This window comes from Sander vitreus, chromosome 10 (genome assembly GCF_031162955.1).
Source record: "Sander vitreus isolate 19-12246 chromosome 10, sanVit1, whole genome shotgun sequence".
Classification (NCBI taxonomy): domain Eukaryota; kingdom Metazoa; phylum Chordata; class Actinopteri; order Perciformes; family Percidae; genus Sander; species Sander vitreus.
In genome coordinates, this window is record NC_135864.1 from 3,568,089 (window position 1) to 3,591,873 (window position 23,785).

Below are 23,785 nucleotides of genomic sequence, written 5' to 3' on the forward strand. Positions count from 1 at the left end.
GACACAACTGAAGCGTGGTGTCACGACGCCTCCCCTCATTTGTACGTTGGTGGACGTCGAGGAACAAAGGACCCGCGAGAGATTTCCCCCAGTCTCCCCTGTGCTCTACTTCTATTGGATAGTCGCGTTCAACGGATTCATTTGCATAAAGATGGGCATCGGCCAGCTTTTTGACACGCAGCATTTTTTCAAATGCAGTGCCGCCTTCCCGGGCGCGTTAAAGTCGCTTGACGTCACCCATAGGAATAAAGTGGAGCGCGGCGCGACAGAAATGTCTCACGGCCAGGTGGATCTGCACGGTAAGAGCAGCCGAAATTCAAGCCTCATTATTGCTGTGCAGTGTTTGCATGTGTGCAGCATTACCTCATGTGAAAACACTGGGTGTTAACTTTCATCTTCTTTATCTAATCTAGCTAATTGATTACCTCATTCATGACTGCAGATACAGAGCACATGAAGCTGAAACCGGATCTGAGCCTCGTCTACATTTCACACAGGCCTCCCGAGGCAGTTTATGGTTAATGATTAAAATTATTGATTTTTTTTTAAATGGGATCTGTGGTGTATTTGATGGTTAATTTTCAGGAAATTTTCAGGATGTACAAACCATTTTTCTCTTGCTTCTTTCTTTCATTCACATGAATAATTTATGCACTTAAATAGCAAAAGTTTCTCTCTTGTGCATCCAGCTTGAGCCAAAAAGAGGCTTTGGAAGTTAATATTGAGGTTTTATGACTATGAAAGCTAACATCTGACAGCTAACTAACTCCATATGGGAGAAAAAGGATTGCCATTAAAAGGATTTGCATTGTTTTCCATAAAGTATACATTTTAGTTTTGCCTCTCATTTTATATTATTAGGGCCCGGGCGCCGACAGCGGCGAAGGCCCTATTGAAACTGAAGGAATTATTCTTTCTTTCTTTCTTTCTTTCTCCCGGCAAATTAATTGCTTTTTTGAGGGGCTTAACATATTCAAAAACTCACCAAATTTGGCGGTCGCATCAAGTCTGGTGAAAATGTACGTATTGTAAGGGTTTCGGGAATAGGCGTGCAAAAATGGCTCGCTAGCGCCCCCTTCAAAATTATATAAATTGGGCCTCTGCAGTACGTTTAACGTAGACTCACGAAACTTGGTACACATATGTATCATGTCAAGACGCACAGAAAACGTCATTGGAGCCATAGCCTAAACCCAACAGGAAGGCCGCCATTTTGAATTGAAAGTGCGATTTTGGCCATTTCCACATGTCGTACTTTAACGAACCCCTCCTAGAGATTTCATCTGATCAACTTCAAATTTGGTCTGTGCCATCTTAAGACCTTAGAAATGAAAAGTTGTTAAAAGAAAAAAATGTCGTCATAGGGCGTGGCCGTGGCGGGGCGGCCATTTTGTGCGTTTCGCCATCAAAACGGGAAGTGGGTGTAACTTGAGTGTACATTGTCCAATTGGCTCGAAACTTTTCAGGATTCATAACACTAACTCTGAGGACATTTACCGGATAAAATTGACTCAAAGTCATAGCGCCCCCTAGTGGCAACAAGAAGTAGGCCTAAAAGTCAAGGTGCTATACTTTAACGAACTCCTCCTAGAGATTTCATCCGATGGACAAATTTGGTCTGTACCATCTCAACACCTTAAAGATGAAAAGTTCTTCAAAGAAAAACTTTTCGTCACAACAATGTGGGCGTGGCGTGGCGGCCATTTTGAGTGTTTAGCAGTGACCGAGAAAGTGGCTGTAACTACAGTGTACATTGTCATATCTGCTTGAAATTTCCCACAATCAACAACAGTCCAGGCCTGAGGATATATACAGGCCAATATTGACTTTTGGTCATAGCGCCCCCCGCTGGCAACAGGAAATAAGCCTTATATGACAAACATGAAACTTATGTGTGGTCTACATGTGATACTGAGCCGCCCCCTATACTTTAACCACGCCCATATACACAGACCACACCCCTTTCATAACATTTTAACCATTTAAGGTAGAGTCTTGTGTGAGGTGTCATTGAACTCAGCAGAAAGTTTGTTTTTGATTGGTGATGGTTTGGCCCGCCCCCTATGCTTAAGCCACGCCCCTTTCATAACATTTTAACCGTTTAAGGTAGACCCTTGTGTGAGGTATCATTGAACTCTGCAGATAGTTCCCTATTCTTTGGTGATGGTTTGTCCCGCCCCCCCTATGCTTAAGCCACGCCCCCTTTCTTAGTCTTATTTGAGGTATTAATGAACTCAGCAGAGACTCCCGGGGGCCCATCCATCGCTGCTTGCAGCTTTAATTGTATGTATGAGCCTAGATAGTTTGTTCTTTGGGCAGATAAACCAGTGGCTACTTTTGAAAAACCCTGTTATTACCAGAAATCTTAAGGCTTCTTCTGTCCGTTTGCATCAGAAAGTATTTTGGCGGCTGCACTACAAAAAAATAATTGCGTATGGAGGTTTATTCTTGACATTTGGGAAAAACACGTATCATATTAATCTTAACTCAAAGGACTTCTTAAAAGCTCTCAGAGATTTCAAATATCTCACGGTCTTCATTCAGCGAATGTAGATTTTTAACCCTTTTTCCCACTTTTTGTATATAAATGCAAAATAACTATTAAAATGCATAAATGTACAGCTTGATTTATAGGCTAGTTGTACATTCCAAGTGTCTACGGCAGGACTCCTGTAACCCTCTTTATGTCAAGCATAAATTCACCTTACTTGATTATAGAGACAGAGCGCATCGCGTCATAGTCTGAAAGCCACGGCCACTGGAGGGGAAACCAATTGGCGCCAACCAAGCGCTGACATGCTAACAAAGTGCCTGTAGCTAGCTAAAAACATCAGATTTAAGCTAGTCAAAGGATTATTTTATAACCCGTTGTCTACCCCCTTTCTGGTCTACGTGTCCCTGCCTCTGCTGAATTATTATTATTTTTTATCCCTGGTGGGGACTACATGTATCCCCCCCTCAAAGGGATCAATGCTCCTTCACCATTAGTCCGTATAAAAATATACCTCAAATAGAAGTATTTTAAACTTAGTAAAGCGCTGTGAACATAGTGCCATAGAACGATTAAATCTGAGCGGCAGTTGCTGGTTGTATTTAGCCGCTACAGAGCTCCGAGACGGCGGCTACCAGCGGCAGTTGTTCAGCCGCCAATATGTGACTGTGAGTCGGCTACAGGCACCGCCAGATGACGGTCCTTTCAGGGGCTGTGGTAGTTGAGTTTAGCCAGAAAAAGTGAGCGTTATGCAGCGATGACAGTTAAGTTTAGGCACCAAAACAACTAGTTAAGTTTAGGAAAAAGATCGTGGTAAAACTCTCCCAAGGTACGAACGAGCGTTTCCTGGGTGAAAGTATGTTGTTTTGGCCGCGAAGTGAACTCTACTCTATCTGACCAGTGTGAATGTGAAGGAACAAGAGCTGTAGCTCAGTCTAGTTTTCCAGAAAAAAATGGAGGTAGAGAAGAGACATAAAAACACATATTTCTCTCTGCCTGGATAAACTGTATAGAAAGCAGCATGTGTGCGCCTCAGCAAACCCCCCCCTGGATAAATAAAGGCTACAGCAGCAGGTTCTCTCCACTGCGTGAGTTAATCACCGACAACAATACAAGACGTTCAGGTTTCTAATTTGTGGTTTTGACCTCGGGGAATCAGCGGCGAGGACACAGATTACTGCTTTAACTAGAAGTGCAGAAGTCAGGACTTTTCTTTCTGGAGAGGCAGTGAACTGCTGACGCTCGGCTCGCTGAGCCAAATCCTCCGGATGAAGACAAGAAGCACGAGGACAGACACGCGTTAACCGACACACGAGCAGAGGAGAGAGCTGTAGAAAGTAAAAAGGGACGGATGATAGAGAGAGGGAGAGAGGTGTGGACAGCAGCATCCATCTTATGGACAGTACATTCTTCTTTTTTATTTCTTCCTCTCACCCGACTGATTAAAAACAGATGCTCTGGTCATGTAGTTTATTTCATTCACTCTGTATTCATTTCATCATCGGTTAATGTGTCAATCATTAAGTGAGTAATAGTTGAGTCTGTAAAATGTCAGAATATTGTGGAAAATTCTTTGCAGTTCTTCAAATTGCTTTTGTCTCATTAATAGTCCAAAGCTGAAAATATATCCAATGTACAATGATATAAACTGTAAAGCAGAAAAAAAGCAGCAAATGCTCATATTTGAGGAGTCAGAAACTATTTCGTATTTTGAGTCGCGGAAGCTTTTTCCATTCATTTAAATTGTTATGCACATTTTGAATTTGAAATTTGAGAATTTAGAAAAGTGTGTGAATTCAACTGTGCAAAGAACGTTTCTATGCTTGCTTGAGCCGGTTGTTACCTTTTGTGAAAAAATAGTTGATGGTCTAAATAGGATATGATAACATCCTTTTGCCAAATAAGTTGTGACGTAGCGAACATTTAACTCACATGACTGATCACTGTTTTCCGCTGTCGACTTCTTACCGGATATTCCCAAAACGTGTCTTATCCATCCCGCTTATGATTGACTCATCTCCCAGAATAAATAATCCTGGGCTGAATGGAACCCTGCAATTAGACATAGGTTATCATCAGGGCTTTAAACACCTGCCAACCCCCCAAACGCGGGTAAAAATGAATTTTGGCGGGTAACATTGTAAAGTTACAATGGGCCGGTGATGAATAAAGCAAACATCTGTTTGAATCGGCCGGCCTCAAAAATGTTGCCAGATTTGGTCTGTTTTCCGGCAAGAAATTTGGGCGGTTTTGTGTGTGTTTGGCTTGGAAACGTAATCTTTACCTGGCAACACTGCTTGTAGTACTAATCCTACATCTTCCATGAACACTTATGTTGTGACGTGTAGTACAACCGTCGGCTACGTGACATTTTTGTCTCTTTTTTTCAATGTTTTTGGCTCTTTTTTTGACGTTTAATGCTTCTTTTCACTACCATGTATAAACACCACTAACACCAACTTATTACCAGTTTTACATTTACTACTATTTTTTTAATAAAACACCCAAAGGCAATGAAAGTAGAGATCCTATCTTTTGTTGTACTTGCAAAGCGCGATGTGTGGAATCATCCATGTTATTTTTGGGTAATAGAATGAGGTAGTTAAAAGGAAACCCATATTTCTGATATAGACATTTTGAAAAACGGGTCAAATTTGACCCGAAGACAACACCAGGGTTAAGAATCTACTAGCCGGGTTGGCTGGTGATCAAACAAGTGAATTTAAAGTCCTGGTTATCATGTATCCCAGTCCAAAATTCCTGGACCTTATCTAGAATCAGTCTGATCAAACAAGGGATTCCTCCTACTTTCACCTGATGTCTCTCCATTATGTATTCCTTCACAATCAACAAATGGTACAAGTTGTTCAGCTAGACCGCTGCCCTTCCTCTTTCTCTGGTTTTACCAATGAAAGAAGGATGCTGCAGCAATTAATCTTATCTTTTCTTCTCTGAACTATTTTCAACAAGTAATGCGACTTAACAACAATGATGGATGGTTTAGCGAAGCCGGTGCGATGGCTCGTTCACCGATGATAAACTGGACTCGTTTCTGTGACTAATGGACTAATCGGAGCGGTTACACATTACGGTAGCGGAAGAGGAAGAAGAGGAGGAGGAGGAGGAGGAAAGGGACCAAAAATAGTGAACATGAATATAGAAGCTGCTTTAGCGAACCTGACTGGGAGCAGATGCTACGGAGATAATTTAAGATGAAACCGGGGGTCTTAATGCAGAGTGTGACGCTTTTTGGGTCTTTCAAATCCTCTCCCTCTGTCTTTGTCATCATTTGTGGTTGGGTGAAGGGTTGTAATTAGTTTCTCGAAAGCTCATTTCCCCTTCCCGGCTAGTGATCGCCTACGTTACCCAGTATGCGAGTCACAAACCACAGAGAGAATGAGACACCTCTCCAAGTTTATCTGATTGATTTTTGTGTGACGAGATCTACTGTAAAACTCTTGGACTGAGATGTAATCCATCAGACAGCCCCACTGTGCTTTGGCTATGTTTTCAGGGCTTTATGACTTTTACTGTGGCGGGAGGAGGAAGAAAGGAAGGATAACGCAGGGATGAGGGCTGGGTCGAGAGAAACTGAGGATTAGGAAAAGAGCGAAAGCATAAAAAGAGAGGGGTAAAGAAAGGAAGGTGCTTTAGGAAGGAAGCAGAGAAGTTATAGATAAGGGAGAAATAAGGGAAAGAAGAAAAAGAGAACTTGGGGGAGAGAGAGAGAGAGAGAGAGAGAGAGAGAGAAGAAGAAAGCGAAGAGGAAGTATAGAAGGCAGAGGAAGAAAGAACCAAAAATTAGGGGGCTGAGGAAAGAAGCTAAAGAAAGAAAGACAGAACAAGGAAGGAGATAGAGAAGAAGGCTGTCTGCAATTAATTGTTTTCTTGTGTCTTTTTGTTGGCTTTTCAAAATAAAAGCAACCACGTGCTTTACAATTGAAAGGTCCAACAAAGCTACTAAATAGACCTTGAGCATGGAGTTTTCCTTTTCAAGCTTCTTTATAACTTAAAAACTATGTGGTGGGATGTCATTGTTTAACACTTTATGTACTTTAAAGTACCAGTACCATCAGCTACACATTGTTGGATTGAACTCACAAATATTTCCCAGCTATTCATACCAAACCACAAACATACGAGATACAAGGCAAATCGTCTTTGCATCTCTGAGATACAGGACGTATTCTGCACCTTAGCATATACTGCAAAAGTATATCCAGAACACGATACACAAATACACATCCTTGCACCTCACTAACCAGATTTAAACCTAACATGTTCTCAGTAAACCAAATAAAAGGTTAATGCTGGCCACTCAAAATCAAAATACTACGGGGAGGACATTCTTTCTCAAACTCATTTCTTCTTGAGACATGAGCCAAATAAACTGTTTACTCTGTGATGGGTGGGTACTGAAGTACTGTTGATTTTGCAGCATGAAAACATGATAAAGTGTCTTTTGGGGAGGCGGCATGTGGACAGATGGAGCACGAAACACATCAGAAATCATGCACAGTATCATCTGTGTATGAATTATTCACCGTGATCGAACTTGATGTGTTTCGAGGCGACATCTGGTCCACGCTGCCGCTGCTGGGGGAAAGAAAAACCTCTCTCGCCATCAGAGACATGATGAGATTTTCTTCAAGAGTGATTTTATTTATAGCAAGTAGTGGCTGCGATCACACGAGCCAATGTCTCTCCTGAATGGGTTCAATCCAATTGACGACTATCGCAAATGTGTTTACGTGGGCATTTAATGAAAAGATTGTATCTGATGTCCTGTTGACGTTTCTGTGTGCACGAGCAAATGTTAGAGGGGGGACAAACATAATACATAATAATACGTAATATTCATTCATTCATTCAACCTTTATTTATACTCTAGGGATCATTGACAAAGTCAAAGAATACACAGAAAAAGAAGCAACACCATCATAAGAACAAAGGGTTGCATAATGTATAATAACTTTTAGTTATTTACTCTTCAGTTGAAAGAAAATACGAGTAGAAAACTGCACTTTAAAATGTAGCTGTTATTCTTTTTTTCGTGGTGCCTTTTATGTTCAGTGTTCAATTTGGTTGGAAATGATTTCCTTTCATCTCTCTAATAAATCAGGAAATCTCTGTATGTGTCTGTCTGTCTGTCTGTGTATGTCTGTCTGTGTATGTCTGTCTGTCTGTCTGTCTGTCTGTCTGTGTATGTCTGTCTGTGTATGTCTGTCTGTCTGTCTGTCTGTCTGTGTATGTCTGTCTGTGTCGGGACTTTAGATGGACTTTAGATGTGTTCGGGTCGAAATGCAGCAACAACAAACATCAGCGTCTGCTTTTCCTTTTTATCTGAGAAAACACCATAAAGCGTGTCTTCTAACTTCTCGGTAACTTACTGAGATTAAGGCTCAGCCTGCGGACAGTTCCGACCTGAAGACCAAACGCACTCTGGACACTAACAGACCCAAATCACATTAATTAGCGTCTTGTCTGGCAGGACATTGCTATTCAAAGGCATCATGGCTTAATGCAATTACATCCTCATGTATTACATCCTGTTTTTGTCATGGAACAGCCTTCAGCCACCTTGTGCGTGAAAACATACTGGACTGTGTGTGTGTGTGTGTGTGTGTGTGTGTGTGTGTGTTTTAAGGGAAGGCAGCTGCGTGCAGAGAGATAATCAGACCCACCCGTCCATTTGCTTCATTTCTGTACATTTTTATAGCTGTTTCAGAGGACATTTTGTTTAAGCATGAGACGGTTCTGTCTGATATGTTTTCGTCCAAGGATAACATTCAGTCTATTATATAATTTATAAATAACACATATTTTCAGCATCTTGAAGTCGGAAAGTGAGAACATGTCAGAGAAATAATGACATGAAATATAATTATAAGGTATAATTATTGTCTTAAATGTCATTTAATGGCTGCTCTGTTGTCTGATATCAACCCCAAACTAAACCAACTGAAAGTCGCCTTTCTCCACCCGACAACATTACACATGCACGCTGATTCATTGATTAATATGGAGCTAATCTTGAGCTGCATTTTCTCGCTGATTACGTTTTCTGAAGTGAGGCTGAGCTGTTCGTCAGAGGCAGCATGTTTCTTTTACACTCTATAAAACATAAGTTATTACACTTTGTGTTGTTATACTGCAGATCATTAAAACGAAGGGGGAGAATGGCACGCGTTCAATCCCCAGAAGATATCGGATGGTTGGGTAAAGACAAATAGGACTTCTTTTGTAGGCTACCCATACTTTTTGAGCTTGGCTCGTACATGGTCTGCAGTGTTCTGTACCGCTTCCAGTCAGGCTGTTCTCATGAACCATTCGTACATATAGCTAGCGAAAAGTAATGGACTTTAATTCGTATGTGTTCCACATGTTAAAAGTCCCCAAGCAGAGGCCACCTGACCCCACCTGAGGCAGGGACGTTAAAATCAAACACACCTGCATGTGTGCATTCTGTAAGTGATTTACTTTAATGTTTTGATTGTCATTAACGCACACAATTTATGTTTGAATAATTATTTTTTTTTTTAACCTTTAAAGTCGATTGAGAATAACTTGTCATCTGCAACGACGACCTGATCACATTCACACAGTTCCACATTCACACCTGGAACCACAGTCTGATCTGCTGGCCAATGAGCAGCTCCACTGGAGGGGGGTTGGGGTTAAGGGCCTTGCTCAAGGGCACCTCAGTGGTGGTAATGAGGGAGGGACAAGCGATGCGCATTCACTTTCCCCACCCAGATTTTATCCTGCCGGTCTGGGGATTGAACCGGCGACCGGCCATCACTGCCCAGGTGACCCTAACCCTAACCCCATCTGCTTACTGCTTCTCATTCCACGCTGACACCAGTTGAGTCAACGCCAGGGTTTCCATTCACCATGCATTTATTAACGTATGCACCCTAAAACACAGGGCTTTCAAGCAGGGGAGGGGAGTTCATGTACCGGAAAAAGTTAAGGGGAAAGCACAAGACTTTCACCCAGGAAACAGGTGTTCATGTCCCGGGAGTACTACTTAAGGGGACCGGTGTTTTAAACCAAACCGCAATCTTTTTTTCTTATCCTAACTAGTCATCAGTGTTGGGGAAGTTATTTTTAAAAAGTAGTGTTTACTCGTTACTTCTTAAACAAGTAATCCGTTACTTTACTTAGTTACCCACAAGTCCACAGCGTTCCGCTGCGTGTATGTATGACACCATCTCCACCGCAGGTTGTCAGCTTTGTGTCTGCCTGGCTCAGAGCGGCGTCTAGCAAAAAGCCACGAAGCTTAAAACGCTCTCAAAAGTTAGCTTTGGCTGCTTCTCGCTTGCCATGATCACTCTGCTCCCAGCCTCTGTCACGTCCCGTGTGGAGCTTGTGAGCGCGCAGCTGAGAAGGCGGTGTCGCTGTCAAATCTGTCCCTGGGAAAAGTAACGTTGCGCCGAATTGAAAAAGGAACTACGTTTCGTTACCAAGTTTTCAGTAGTAGCGCGTTACACTATTTTTTACCCGAAAAAGTAGTTACGTTACTGTAACGCGTTACTTTGTAACTTACATTACACGCGTTACACCCAACACTGCTAGTCATTTTAGTGTCTGAACTTAACTGCCGTTGCCGCAGGACCGTCACCTTTTGTCGGCTGAACTTAACTGTAAAGGCTGCTGAAACAACCGTCACCTCACGGTGCTCTGTACCCGGCTCACAGTCACCTTTTCTCGGCTAAATTTAACTGTAAAGACCGCTAAACTTGACTGTCATGTGACCGGTCGTCACGTCACCGGCTGCCGTAATTTTGGAGGATATTAAACTAATTGTTGTGCATACATTTTCGTACGGTATCATACGAACCCGTTCATGAGAATGCGTTGTTCCAGTAAATAGCCACAGCCTCCACAGTGATGCAGCCGTAACCCCCTGCGTCAGGCAGAAATCCAGCTCTACAAGTCAGTCCTGTGAGGAGTTTGGGCACGTTGCGTGCAACGTGTTTGTTAGGCCTGAAGGAAACCGACTGAATGGTTCAGAAAACTTTGTTTGTGAGACTGAAAAATACAATGAAGGTGTCTTTATTTTAAATAGCCTACTTTAAATCAGCTGAATTTAACAGCAACGTTTTGTAAAAAAAGGGAGGCTGCTTCCTTCAGGCGAGACCATCAGAGAGACTTAAATCACAGAAATGTGGACTTTAAGCACTACACAATAATGAGTGTAATAAAATATTAACTTTTCAATATGCAGACAATGTGTGAGAACTCCCCTATGATGACTATAGAAAGCGAGAGCTGTAAATGAGTGACAAAGCAGGCAGCAGCAGCTCGGCCTGAATGCACAGCGAGCTGATCTGAAGGCCATTAGCAGCCATCATCTTATTCACACTGATCTCACACAACGGCAACATTAAGCCTTTTAATCCAGCCAATAATCAGACCTGCCTACATATTTCATAAATTGAGAGGTTTCTCTGAAGTGGAATTGGGCTTGTGATGGCGCGTATAAGTAACCTCTCTCCGACCCCACAGGATGGCTTTTGTGGCGAGGCGAGAGCAGTGACGTAAGCGCCATAACTAAGATTTGTGTCCTCAGAGGGCAAGAATGGCTGCCGAGCCTGGGAGAATATTACTGATGCTGGGTGAAAACCTTGTATCTTCCAAAAACCTAGTCTCACATTGCCAGATCTTCCTCCACAGCGCTGCGGAGGAGGGTCTGGCTAGTCCACGCAGCATTCTGGGATGGGAGAAAAACGTGCTCTAGTTTATTGGCATTTCCTTAAACCAATCACATAGTCTTGGGCGGTGCTAAGTGCCGGACGGAGCCACGGTGCCGCTGCAAAATAGTCTCAGAAAGGAACTTGTTTTGGTGGAACGTGTACGTTCAAGAGTAGTTTTAGTCGTGCAACAGAAAACTCAGATTGGACAGATAGTCTAGCTAGCTGTCTGGATTTACCCTGCAGAGATCTGAGGAGCAGTTAACCATAGTCCTCCGGAGTTTAAAATGCCAACACAAAGAGTGCCAGCGGAATTTACGGCGGCACCGGAGCAATCACGGAAATGAAACATTGTCGATATAGACTATCCAAAACCCAACATTTGAACCAATTTGTTTAGTATTTTGGGTTGAAGTTTTTTGCTTTCTTTGTGTGATTATAAAATTTCAATTCAATTTTATTCACAGTGTTGAATCATAACAGACGTTATCTCAGGACACTTTACAGATAGATAAGTCTAGACCTCTGTCTGTACTTTACAGAGACCCAACAATTCCCCAAAGCATTTTGTGCGACAGTGGCGAGGAAAACTATTGAAAGCAAGTCCCCCCGTCTGTACCAAAAACATACTGAACTGAACCGAAAACTGTGATATGAAACAAACCGTGAATTTTGTGAACCGTTCCACCCCAATATTTGAGAATGTGAAATGAGAATGAGAAAATAATTCAGCAGAGGCCGGGATATGTAGACCAGAAAGGGGGAAATCCCACGCATCCCCCCAGCAAATCACATATATATATATATATATATAATAATATATATTATATTATATATATATATACTGTATAACCCGGTCTGCCTACTTCCACCTACGAAACATCAATCGCCTCCGCCCCTCCCTTGCCCCCCACACTGCCACTCTCCTTGTCCACAGTCTCGTCACTTCCCGTCTGGATTACTGTAACTCTCTCCTCTTCGGCCTCCCTCACCAATCCCTCCATAAACTTCAACTGGTCCAGAATTCAGCTGCATCATAACTCAAACCCCCTCCATCCAACACATCACTGCTGTCCTCCAACAGCTCCACAGGCTCCCGGTCCAGTTCCATATCCAATTCAAAGTCCTCCTGTTTACATTCAAGGCCATCCACAACATCGTCCCCCCCATATTTGTCTGATCTCCTCCAGCGTCCCACTCCCTCAGATCCTCTTCCTCCATACACGTGTATGTCCCCTCCGCCCGTCTCACCACCACGGGGAGCAGAGCATTCAGCTGCTCATCAACATTGATTCATTCCCCCATTTCAAATTGCAACTCAAAACACATCTGTTTAAAACTGCCTATTCCACTTGATGTCAATTGCTCTGCCTCTTTCTGTTGTTTCTATTTTGTTTTTTTGTTTGTTTTTTTTTTAAATATTTTTTGCTGCTGTATCCCTGTACAGTGTCCTTGAATGCCGAGAAAGGCGCCTTTAAATAAAATGTATTATTATTATTATTATTATTATATAAATAAAACAATACATTCAAATACAAGTTTTTAGCTCTCTCATCATAAAATGTTAATGCACTTGTTGCTTTTGGTGTATTTCACTCTTGTTTGCTTAGATCCCGCTGATTCGGCCCTGTTGTTGGCGTGACATGGTGGTGAGCAGCAGACAGCACCTGTCCTGTCTGTTTGCTCTGTGTGTGTGTGTGTGTGTGTGTGTGTGTGTGTGTGTGTTGTGTTGTGTTTGCTCAGTGATAAATGAGGCTGGTAATGACAGTTTAACAATGAGTGCATTAGTGTTACACCAGGCTCCACATCAGCAGCCCTCCGGCAGCGACAGTCAGGCAGCTGCGCTGGCTGCTCTGACAGCCGATGACACCTGAACGCACCACCACCACCACCACCACCACCATCACCAGCAGCATTATTGTTCTTTATAAAGAGCTGCAGCCCCGCCCCCTTCTCTCAGCTGCCATCTGTTCCTCCCGCTTCACTAACTTTCTCATAAGCAGCAACATCTGAACACATTGGTATTACTGAACATTATATATGTTAAGATAATTAAAAAAACACCTCATTGTTTTGTTATATCATTCAACAAATACAGCTCCCAGGAGGCTTTACAGCGTGGCTCAGGTATCTCGTGTGTGCACCTGAACCACATGTTTGTTTATAATTAGAGCAGCACAGACACTCATTAGTTATGATACTGCGAGGTTTCCTTCTGATGGAAGGACTCCCTGCTGACGTTAATGCTAGGGCATAATTTCCACTGGGGACCCACTTTTCAAAATCCAGTTGGGTCCCCCACCCACACTTTGAAATTTGTTTGATATTAATGTATTTATAAGATAAGATGAGACAGTTTTTTATTATCCAGAAGGAAATTTGTCTTGGACAAACAAACAATATCTGATGTTAAAAGGGTTCAACACAACAAGGAACATACATGCATACTTACATACATACATACATAAAGTACACAGACTGCAGAATGCTCATGTTGCATGCGGAGACTGCCCCTAACCAACAAAATTGCACACAACACATAATTATAAGTCTGGGTGATCGGCCCCTATTTTAAACAATTAAGAAAGTAAGACATCTTTTTCATAGACTCACCTTTATTTGAACTTAATGCAGAAACACTGAGAGATCCATCCATGCACTATTCCTCAATTGATATTTAATAGTGACAAAACTTAAAGCTACGGTGCGCAACTATTTTATATTATTGAATGTCTCATGTTACATCCAAGCCATTGCCAAATGAGTTGATACAAAGCTAGTGTATATCGACAATGTTTCACTTCCGGGATTGATCAGGTGTCGCCGGAAGTTCTGCCGGATGTCCGTCACCTTCCGCGTTCTAAACTCCGGCGGATTCATGAGGACAACAAGTTCCTTCCTGAGGCTATTTAGCAGCGGCGCCGTGGACCCGTCCGGCGCTTAGCGGCGCCCAAGACGATTGTGATTTAAAGAAATGCCAATAAACCAGAGCAGGTTTTTCTCCCATCCCAGAATGCGGACTAGCCAGACCTTCCTCCGCAGCGCTGTGGAGGAAGGTCTGGCAATGCAAGACTAATACAAAGCTAATTAAGCCTATCAGCGCCACAAAACTCTCTCTGTATATTTTTGTACGGCTATGTTTGTAAAATGGTGTCGGCCGGCGACATTCGCGCGGAGAATGGACAACAGCAATGTTCAGCTAAGGAGACAAACAGGACTCAACAATTACAATTGTTAGCAACTGCGTGGAGGAGGGGGGGGCGAGGGCGTGGTGCACGATCACGAAGACTTGCGTTATGTGGATGCTTAGACAGTGTTGTCATTCCTTAGAATTCCTCATGGGGGGCGACAGAAACTACGCACTGTAGCTTTAAGTCAATCTACGAAGTCCAAATTTGAGAAAACACAGGGACAGATTTGTAAAGGTGAGCCTAAAATTCTGATTTCTGATCAGTTCTCACTGTTTGCATCTTCTTGTAAGAGAAGGCACTAACCCACATATCTAACCCCTGGCCCCTTGAAAGGATAAGACTGGCTCCAGTTTGGACATGAGAGGAGCTGACAGTTGGATATTACTTTCTTCTTTTGTTATGGAAGAGTTGTCGGAAGTTACCAGTGCCTTTAGGCCTAATGCTGTTTTGGGAATATCTCTTAGCCGTTTGACACCATCACTGGTTCAGTTTGAAACATTGTACACGTTTCTGAAGAAATGTAAAAAGGATGCTGATGAACGACTTGTTGTGCCTTTGGTTTTATATTGAACCGTCACATGCTTTCTTCTCCACTGGGCGCGACATCCCCGAAACACAGCGCGGTGGAAAATAGGAGTAAGGGACGCATCTAACTATTATTTTCTTTTTCGACTAAGCTCGAGATTATTTTCTCGATTCATCGATTAGTTGTTTGGTCATAGTGTTATTGTCCTTATTGTTACTTTAATTGCCACCGTTCACCATACCAACTGCTATAATTATTATGAATCATATTTCTGTATATCTGTAGGTCTGTGTCCCAAACTGCAGCAGCAGAAGGCCCACCAAGAGCCAGGGTCTGTCTGAGGTTTCTGCCTGTTTAAACTAAAGGAAGTTCATCCTCGCCACTGTCGCACCAAATGCTTGCTCTTTGGCGGTCTAGACCTACTCTATCTGTTTGTCCTGTGATAACTAAATAAATACTGTTATGATTTGACACTATAAATAACATGGAATTTAATTGGAATCAGAGAAGGACTCCAACTCTCTCTCCTGTCTTGGAGGATACAGAGCGGTGTACAGAGTGGAGGCTGTGAGGTAATGAGGCGCAGGAGGCGGTGGTGAGAGAGAGAGAGAGAGAGAGAGAGAGAGAGAGAGAGAGAGAGAGAGAGAGAGAGAATATAGGACGGGCATCAGACGGAGGTTTGGCTGCAGACTGGTCGGGATCCCTTTCGCCGCCTCGGTCAATTCAGACGCATCAGGTTAGTAAAAACCAAACGCACACCGGGCGCCGAAATCTGACAGAAAACATGTTGGGGAGGGGCGGCGGGGCTGCTCGGTTATTGTTCCGTGCTTTTTGTTTGTTTCTTTGCGGAAATGTTTTGCATTTATTTCAGCGGTGTGAAGATGGAGATGTGAGTGAGTGAGAGGGTGCGCACAGGTTTTAGGCGTGAACTCCTGGTGCGTGCGTCTGTCTGTGTGTGCGTCTGTCTGTCTCTCTGTCTGTCTGTCTGTCTGTCTGTGTGTGTGTGTGCGCGTCTGTCTGTCTGCGTGTGCGTGTGTGTGTGTGTGCAGATATAAACGCACATACATCCAGGCGGCAGACGGTGAGCAGGCAGCTTCACCTGGCTGAATGCTCCCATGCCACATGCGGAAACGGCTGCGGATGATACCCGCTCTCCCTCGCTTCCTGCGCGGTGTTAAATCCGTCTTTCCACCAAGGTGACGGCGGATCTGATGCCTCTTTCACCGTCATATGTCTCGCCTGTAGGTGCGAATAATGAGACAGGGCTTTTCACTGATTACCTTTGATGAGGATGAGGCAGTTCCCGCGCAGCAGCTGCAGCTTCTGGGCTGCTGATGGATGCTGATGCTGATGGTGATGGTGGAGGGAGGCTGAATTATTTATAGCTGCCAGTGCATTGATTAGCTTTGTGTAATGCACTGGGAGCTGTGTTTATGGGAGAGGGGCGGTGTGTGTCTCTTTCTGTGCAGTGTTAGTGTTTGAGAGGTGGTGTGCGTGAGATACAAGCGTCTTCTTGTAGCCAATCAGAGAGAGACTGAACCATAGTGACCTATAGAATAGCTTTAATGCACATTTAAAGGAAAATCCCTCTAGAATGGGGTGATTTTTGAGTTTGGTGAACATTTCTTCTTCCGGTGGAGAACCGGAGCGGATGTGTTCAACGTGGCATTGGTGTCCACATATTTCCAGCAGCTTCAGTTAAAGTTAAATCTCTCAGCTATTTGAAATCAATCACAAGGGAAGAAAAGTCATCTCTAACTCTTCACCGAAATATTAGAAGCTCCCGACTGTTATACATTTAGTGAAAAATGGGAATGTCGGTTTTTGGTGAGTCAAATACCTGCACCTAGCTGGGGAGTAAAGTCTGGCTACACCACAGATACATTCTGGGATAGGAGAAATAAATGCTCTGGGTTGTTTGCATTACTTTAAACCAATCACAGTCGTATTGGGCGGCGCTAAGTTCCTGACGCAGCGACGATGGCTCTGCTAAATAGTCTCGGGAAGCAGACTGATCTCATGAAATGGCGTATGTATGACACGCCAATTCGTATGCCATTTTTGGCGTGTTATCAAGACGCATACTTGGTTTTTAGCGTGTTTATCGACGCCATTTGGCCTCCATTGACTTCCATTACAATGCGATTGCATGTGAATTGACGCCGTAGCGAGTTGTATGAAAGGGGGCGAAAATCCGCACCCAGGAGAGCGGGGATCGCGTCCTGCGTGTGATGTTTCCTTTCCACGTTTGTTTTCCTAAACCCAACCCCGTTCTTCTTTTTTCCCAACAGTTTCTTCTTTTCAACCGTTTCTTCTTTTCCTAAACCCAACCCACGTGTGACATTTCCTAAACCCAACCGTAGCCTCGCGATAACACGCCACGGGGCTACGCTGTGACGTTGCAGACTGCCGTCCACTGTATACAGCGTAGATATACTACTATACCACTTGGCTTTTGGAAAAGTGGCGTGTATGTTTACGCGAAGTCATGATGTCATGTTGCGGGAAGGAACGTGTTATTGTGGAACATTTGCACCCCGCAAAATTAAAACAATATTAAATGAAGTTAACTGTTGACACAATACAGTAACGTGAGCTATTTAAATTAGCTGATACATGGTTAAACCTCATTAGCTCTCACCAGTGTATCTCCGTGTGTACTTCCTCCACAGCAATCCCACCAATCAGTCCCAAAACGTCCCAGTTAGAGAGGAAACGCCGTAAACATATTCTTTGTTCATCTTTACAATCATTCCCCAAAAGAACCAAGCAGGCCTTCCTTGTTGCACGACCCAAATGTTCTTCTAAAGTTGACATTTTCAGCGTGTAGCTTGATAACTCGAAGTTTCTTGTGTCCAGCAGTAGCGAAGGGATTTTGAGAACGGCAACACACACAGAGAGCGGAAGGTGAGGGGCAAAGTCTGCTGGCTGTCAGACTTTATCACAGAAATGTACTTCCGTTGATCCAGACTTATGAAAAGGTAACCTGGTTGCAGACCCCTGAATCAAAATATCAAATCAGACTGATTAGCAGGCTAAATGAAGACTAAATCCCCCTAAAACTCAGAACAAGAGGACAACAAGGTCTACTCTGAAATGAGTTTGTACCCCTGCATGTACAAATGTGTATTTACTGTACCCTCTGTGTCCCTGTGTGTGACCGAGGTCGTGTGTCCGTTTCCAGTGGTGGAAGAAGTATTCAGATCCTTTATCTAAGTAAAAGTACCAACACCACACTGTAAAAATACTCTGTTAAAAGTAAAAGTCCTGCATTGAGAATGTTACTTAAGTAACAGTATGTAAGTATCATCAGGAAAATGTACTTAAAGTATTAAAAGTAAAAGTACTCAATGCAGAAAAATCCTCCCATTTCAGAAACTGGAAATGATCCAAACAGTTGTGTTTAATAGTCTAATCATTTCAGCTGGACTTGTAGGCCGTTATATTGTTGGCGAGGTTAATTTATAATAAATCATCAGATTTTATAAACTACATGTGTTTTGTGATCTTAATTCCTCTTAAAAATCTTAATGTGTAAAGTAACTAAAGCTGTCAGATGAGTGTAGCGGAGTAGAAGTAGAAAGTGGCATGAATAGAAAAGTAAGGTATAATTACTTCAACATTTGAACTTAAGGACAGTTCTTGAGTAAATGTACTTCGTTACATTCCACCGCTGTCCATCCCCTTTCACCGAATTATGAATTTTCTGGCTCCAGTAACTGAAAAAGATGCCTTTTGGCCCTTTGTCCATGTTTGCTCAAAAAAACACTGTCTTCTGTGTGGAACAGGAGGAGTGATGGGTTGCCTCTCAGGGTTTAGCTCACACAATATAGAGGATGTGATGGATGACTGACCAGAGCTAATGGCGTATATCAGTGCAGGGATATGGCTCACATGTATGGAGGTCTGTTTACAGCAGCAGCAGGGTGACAGACAGATATTTCTATGCGGCTGTCACTCAAAGCGCTCCCTGCACAAGAGCACAAAGCCCGAGATTCGCCGATGCTTCAGATTTATTCATCTGTTGATTGTGCGCCGCCACATTCTTCTATTGAGAGCAGGGAAATCATGCCCTGCTGATAAATGGAAAGTCTTTTCTTTTCCCTGAGGTCAATGCAGCGACGGCAGCAGATTATACCTTTGCTTTGGTTGCTGATATATTTCAGTGTGATTAGTTATAAAAAGCACATGTGCTTTTTGTTGTGTTGTCATGAAAAATGAGCCGCTCCAATCAGCCAAACGGCATTCATACCAAAGCAAAAAGACAAAAAGGTTTTTTTGGGGAATGCGCCTGCTACAAGCAAGTAGCTTTTGTGCCTATAACATAATCAAACTGGGACTGTTTCATACGTTACTGTGTTAAAAAAGCCCCTATTATACTCCTTTTCAGCATCATATTTGTATTTTTGGGGTCTACTAGAATAGGTTTACATGCTTTGATGTTTGAAAAACATGTAGTGTTTCTCATACTGCCCATCGCTGCAGTCCTGAAAAGCCCAGTCTGCTCTGATTGGTCAGCTGGCCCACTCGGTTGTGATTGGTCAACCAAATTCAAACAAGCCACTGTTCGGGCTGTACTTTCTCAGGCAGTACCAATGGGCGGCACATGTGAAAAACTGGGCTGGCTTTCTCAATCAGTGACATCACTAATTGAGGAATTTCAAACAGGAATGTGGGTGAGGCGTTTTCAGGCAGTTGAGAAAAAGTGCTGTCTGTGGTGGAGAAAGCTAGTCTGGCTATCAGCAGACCAAGCTCAATCTTTTAAGATTGAACATTAGTCTGGGGAGTCTGCTCTGTATTTTCTACTGCACAAGAGGCGTGATCAACGGGCATAGTTCAAATGACTCTGTACGCAATTGGATAGTCCTTCAACCAATCAGACCAACGATACGGGTGACGTATTAGTTTCAGAGAAAACTTGCCTTTGAAAGCTCCATTTGGAGTTAAATGTGTTTTTTGTACTTTATACATTAATTACATACACAAGAAACTATATAACACACTAAAAGACAGAAAAAATCCCAAAAAGCATAACAGGGGCTCTTTAAAACTGTGACCATTACGTGTACTGTAAATGCAACCGTTGCGTTCTCTGGTTTTGGTTTAGTTTGGAGGGAAAACGCTCCTTTGGGGCGGAATAAACAACCAATGCCGTCGTATGGTGGGAGGACTTGTTGGGTCCCAACATGCAGTGTCTTGTAAAAAAAAAAATGTTTAAAAATCCTTGGGTCTGGCCCAAAACCTAATCACTTGTTAATTGGCTCTCGACCTGACTAAATCTGGTGACACGTTTTTACGATATCTTGGTAACAAACCAGAATCAGAATCAGAAAAGGATTTATTGCCAAGTAAGTAACACTTTCAAGGAATTTGCCTTGGCAGCTGGTGCATACATAAGCAAACCTATTAAACTGGCGGGAATAACAACACTCTGCTTTAAAGGCCAGTTTTGTGCTTGAAACCACTAACGCCTGTGAGCACAGGAAGCTCTTATATGTACTTTAGTGTTTGCTGCACATTTTCAGATCACTGGTTTTCTTTTTCAGCCTGGAGGAAACAATAAAGGCCGCTTTACTGGAAGCTCTCATCATTTCCATGATCCTGTTACGGTTATTGTTATGTCTTTCTGGTTACTGTCCTGATAGTGAGGCTGTATTGTGTGTGATTACTGAATATTGTATGTTTATTAAGAGTTTTTATGGTTAGGTAAGAACTCGGACGTGTTTGATAGGGACGGCGAGGAACAATGCGTCAGTCAGGGAAACACTAAATGGCTCGTTACTCAGAGTGTTATGCTGGTCAGAACTTTCTAAATAAAGTGTAGTAATGACATCTGAAACCCTAATGTGCATCTAATGTAGATCATTCAAGCTCCGACATAAAGAAGAACTCAGAGCCTTGGCTGTTCTGATTGTGCAACATCCACTGTGGCATTTCAGATATTATTAATCAAAAGTCTGTACTGCGTCTGTATCTTGTAGTTTGATGACTGTAGATTGACTTGAGATAAAAACACTCATATTCAAATATGATTTTTAGTCTGGATCAACGTAAGTACATTTCCAGGATAAAGCCTGAGTCAGGCTTTGCCTGAGTCTGCTTCCGTTCTCGGTGTGTTGCCATTTTCAAAATCCCTTCGCTTCAGGAAACAACGACAGACTTCAAACTAGAAAGCTAAACGCTGAAAAGTCAACTTTAGAAGAACATTTGTATCGTGCAACAAGGGAGGCAGGCCTGCTTGGTTCTTTCTGTAAATGATTTCCTCTCTAACTGGGACATTTTGGGACCAATTGGTGGGATTGCTGTGGACGAAGCACACACAGTGAGCTCTGGACAATTTTCGGGCTGCTTTTTGGCAGTTGGCAGATTATCTGTATCACGTTTTATTTGCCTGATAACCGATGTATGTAAATGAATTAAAAAGTGTCCCTCTGCTTCAGTTTCACTCACCACTGAGTCTGACTTCATGTCCCGCCCCCACAACACTATCTGACTCTCTGTTACTGGGTATTATGTTGATAGTTTCTAATTTATTAAATAATTGCCTAAAGCATTTAAAAAGTTTTGTGTTGGTGTTTGTAACATTCCAAAACCTTAATTTGGATTTAAAGATTTTCATTTTCACTGCAAATGCGTATCGGTATCAAATATTGGTTATCGGTTTCATTAAAGGTGCAGAAGGTAAGCCTTATAAAACTCCCTTTCTGTCATATCTGCTGAAACTGACCCTATGTTCCAGTAGAACTACATGAAGCAGGTCATTAAAAATAAATCCAGCTCCTCTGGCTCCACCTACAGCCTGGAGTGGGATTTGCAAAAATCCACAGCTCCCTGTTCAGATGCACCAATCAGGGCCAGGGGGGGTGTTTAACTGCGTGCCAATCACAGCTCATGCACACACATTCATTCTCCCTTGTGGGGGGAGGGGCTTAGGAGACCATTTGGGGCTTTAGCAGAAAGGGGGGAGGGACTGAGAAGTTGTCGATGTTAACATTTTTTAACAATCCTACCTACAGCACCTTTAACTACTAATAATCGTATCGGCCTTGAAACAGTATTGGTCAATCCATAATTTAAATAGCTCACGTTACTGTATTGTGTCAACAGTTAACTTCATTTAATATTGTATGTGGCATTTTTTTTGCGGGGTGCAAATGTTCCACCAAAACAAGTTCCTTCCCGAGATTATTTAGCAGAGCCGCCGTCACTGCGTCCGGAGCTTAGCACCGCCCAAGACATTTGTGATTGGTTAAAAGAAAAGCAAACAAACCAGAGCGTTTGCTTTTCTCCTAACCCAGATTCGGCTGACATCGTCCAAGCCTACTCGCAGCTCCAAAGTGATTGTGCTACTGATCAAAACTCTCAATCACTTTCTCCAGAGTGAGCCAACAGCTCCATAGTTATACTGTCTCTCTATCAGTGGGAATGCCTGTCGCTAATGTTTATTCTGTCTACCTGTCTGTTGAACTTACACATCCGTCTGTCTACTTGTCTGCCTCTGTCTTCCTCTCTAATTATCAGCTAGTCTACCTGTCTGTCTCCGTCTCCTCCTACCTGCCCTGGTTCACTGTGCAGCCGACGAAGCGTTTCACTGATCAGCTCTGAATTGATGACTCATCCTTAAAAAACTGTCTCCGACTCACCGACGCCTCTCCGGCTCATTATGTGTCTGGCAACTGTGATAGATTTCACTTGTTGTTTCCCATTAGATGACTCATAATCAAATATTTTGACATGTATTGCTTTTTAATGACCACTCGGATGTTTAATGGATTTTAGTGAGCCAAAGGTCAGTATGACAGGACTTCGCTCTGACCTCTTCACTTCCTGTGAAATGCAAACACAATAGCAGTGCCAACTCTCACTTTAGTTCTTTTAAGGGGAAACACTAAAGGCATAAACATCTTTTTTTTTTTTTTTTTGAGATTCTGGGCTATTTTACTTCTATAACATGTCTTCTTTCAGAATAGTGGAACAGATGCATTTGTTTTACTTCAAGCTTTAGTGCGTAACTTTTTGATATTAATGAACGTCCGTTACATTCAAGCCATTGCCAAATGAGTTGCTACAAAGCTAATTAAGACTATCAGCTCCACACAACTCTCTCTGGATTTCTCAGTATGACTATGTTCAGAAGATTGTGGCGTCCGGTGACTTTCCTGCGCAGAAACTCGAGTAAAGATAATTACCTCCATCAAGTTTTTTTAATCCTCCGTGTCCTCCTTGACTACTAGTAACTGCGTGGAGGCAGTTACTAGTACTTTAGTTACTATTATGGCTGTTGATACTATTTCTGATTTATGGAGTGATAAAAAGAGATTCCCTCCTGTAAAAACCTTTGTCTCTAATATGTCAACAAAATGAACTTTGAACCTGGCTTCATCCAATGTTCACATTTGTGTTCAGGAAATGTATGCAGATTAGCACATATTCAGTATTCCTGCTTATTAAACTCAGCTTAAACATAGGAGCCTGTGTGTTGTCGGCCTCGTCCTCTCTTTAACGCCGTCCGAGCTGATGCACACGGCCACTGTTGCCGCGGTAACGACCCTTTGGCACCTGTTGCTGTGGATCGCGTTCTGGCTGACTTGGGAGAGAAAGCAGCTTGTGCTTCAGCGGGGAGGGAGACGGAGGAGGCTGCATCCCAGTTTGTGTCAGGGTTTTACTACGTTAAAGGTTGTGAAGTTAAGCTTCATGCAAGGGCGTAACTTTGGGTTCAACATTGGGGAGGGGGTTACGATCTCCACTTTTGAGCAAAATTGATATTTTGAGCAGATAAAACACTTAATTTCCTGCATTCTGGTGAATTTTTCTGTAACAACTTGTGCCTTTTCTGCATGAAGTTACGATGCAGACGTCTTTATTTATTTGTAACTTTGAG

The 23,785-nt window shown here is 42.8% G+C and overlaps 1 protein-coding gene across 2 annotated transcripts in view; it reads left to right on the top strand.

The window, feature by feature from the left end:
* LOC144524047 (complexin-2-like) overlaps nt 1-23,785 on the top strand; it is a 76,268-nt gene that overhangs the window by 1,652 nt on the left and 50,831 nt on the right. The window contains exon 1 of one of the 2 annotated variants that reach the window (XM_078260013.1): nt 15,540-15,640. The exons of the other annotated variant lie outside the window; for it this stretch is intronic. The gene's annotated coding sequence lies outside the window, so the exon portion shown is untranslated. Of the gene's footprint in view, nt 1-15,539; nt 15,641-23,785 lie in introns of those variants that run through there. 2 annotated transcript variants of the gene reach the window in all.